This window comes from Pterocles gutturalis, unplaced genomic scaffold, assembly GCF_000699245.1.
Source record: "Pterocles gutturalis isolate BGI_N339 unplaced genomic scaffold, ASM69924v1 scaffold33736, whole genome shotgun sequence".
NCBI classification, from domain to species: Eukaryota; Metazoa; Chordata; class Aves; order Pterocliformes; family Pteroclidae; genus Pterocles; species Pterocles gutturalis.
The window spans coordinates 1-262 of record NW_010106533.1 but is presented as its reverse complement, the minus strand read 5'-3'; positions in this window follow the sequence as shown (position 1 = coordinate 262).

Below are 262 nucleotides of genomic sequence, written 5' to 3'. Positions count from 1 at the left end.
TGGGCATGGGGAAGGGGAGAAGGCTGGGGGCTTCTCTGGCCACAGCCGGAGCGAAGCAGGGGGCAAGTCTTGCTCCCCAAGACCCCTGCACAGTGAATAGTGCTGCCTAGACCTGCCCCTGCAGCCTTGAGCTTTGCTAAAGCTACACGTTGCATTTATTACTTAAATAATAATGCATTGTAATAATTATTTAAGTGTTAAAACCTCCGCATTTTTTGTTTATAAAGGGATTTCTTCCCCCACCCCTCCCCTGTCCATCTGC